This window comes from Chinchilla lanigera, unplaced genomic scaffold (assembly GCF_000276665.1).
Source record: "Chinchilla lanigera isolate Chin_1 unplaced genomic scaffold, ChiLan1.0 scaffold00071, whole genome shotgun sequence".
In the NCBI taxonomy this organism is placed as follows: Eukaryota; Metazoa; Chordata; class Mammalia; order Rodentia; family Chinchillidae; genus Chinchilla; species Chinchilla lanigera.
The window spans coordinates 12,097,797-12,098,906 of record NW_004955472.1 but is presented as its reverse complement, the minus strand read 5'-3'; the positions used below and the strand labels follow the sequence as shown (position 1 = coordinate 12,098,906).

The 1,110-nt window shown below is 41.0% G+C and overlaps 1 long non-coding RNA gene across 1 annotated transcript in view; it reads left to right on the top strand.

Annotated features, from left to right (window-relative positions):
* The window catches only part of LOC106150330, a 16,815-nt gene extending 15,949 nt beyond the window's left edge, over positions 1-866 (top strand). The window contains exon 4 of the long non-coding RNA XR_001237074.1: positions 726-866. This is a non-coding gene — a long non-coding RNA (uncharacterized LOC106150330). The remainder of the gene's footprint in view (positions 1-725) is intronic.
* Positions 867-1,110: the final 244 nt, after the last annotated feature.

The window sequence follows — 1,110 nt, the reverse complement described above, 5'->3', positions numbered from 1 at the left end:
GATCAAGATTGCATTAAATCTGTATAACAGTTTGGGAATATGGCCACTTTCACTGCATTGGTTCCTTCTATCCATGAGCAAGGAATATCTTTCCATTTTCAAACCTCCTTTTTAATGTCCTTTTTCAAAATACTGTAAGTTTCAATATACAGATCCTTTACTGCCTTTGTTAGATTGAGTCCTAAGTATTTCATTTTTTGGATGTTATTGTGAAGGTTGTGGTTTCCCTAATTTCTGTCTCAGTGACTTTGTTGTTTGTATACAGGAATGCTATTGATTTTTGAGAATTTGGTTATTAAATCTAGAGGTCTTTTTGTGGCGGTTTTGGGGTCTTCTATGTAGAATATCATGTCATCTCGGAATAAAAATCTGTTTCTTATGGTACTACTGAAGGTTAGATCTTTTGGACCCTCCCAGTTTGCCAGAGTAGGTTTTACCTGGAAAATCCTCTGAAGCATTCCCAAATGGGAATGAGCCTTTGAATACCTTCACGAATAGTAAACCAGAAAATACCACATATTTCTAGCTCATTCACAGTGGGCCATTTTTTCATTCATATTTCAGCCAATGAACCAAATAAACTCTTAGCACCTTAAAAAACTACATGAGTTGTGACATTAAATGCAGAATTTCTGCTTAATGGGTCTATGTCAAGAAACTCAGCCTAATCTAGGTTTATGTTTCTTCCACCATTTTAAAAATCCACTCTCACTTCTATTCCCCAGACCTCTGTTTGCAAGAATTAGAACACTCAAGAAGTTCTTTAGGAGTATGATGTACCTCCTCGTGGATCATGCTTTATCCTACACCTTGAGGAGCCTTTCAAGATTTGAGCCTTGTTAAAGGTCTGGAGGCAAAACCACATGGTGAGGGTGAGTCCCAGGAACACAACAGATGTTTACTACAAGTATAAGCCCCCGCCCTGCGACATTCCCTCTTGTACCGGCCGTAGGAGGCCATCTAAGGCCGTGGGGCACCTCCCCACTTCCCTGAGGCCATAGAGTCCAACACCTTGTACCCTTCCAGTGTGTGAATGCTGGACTGAATGCCCCAACCTAGTTAGGCATGGAGGTGAGAGGATGGACACTCTACTCCCCCTGCTCTCTCTCT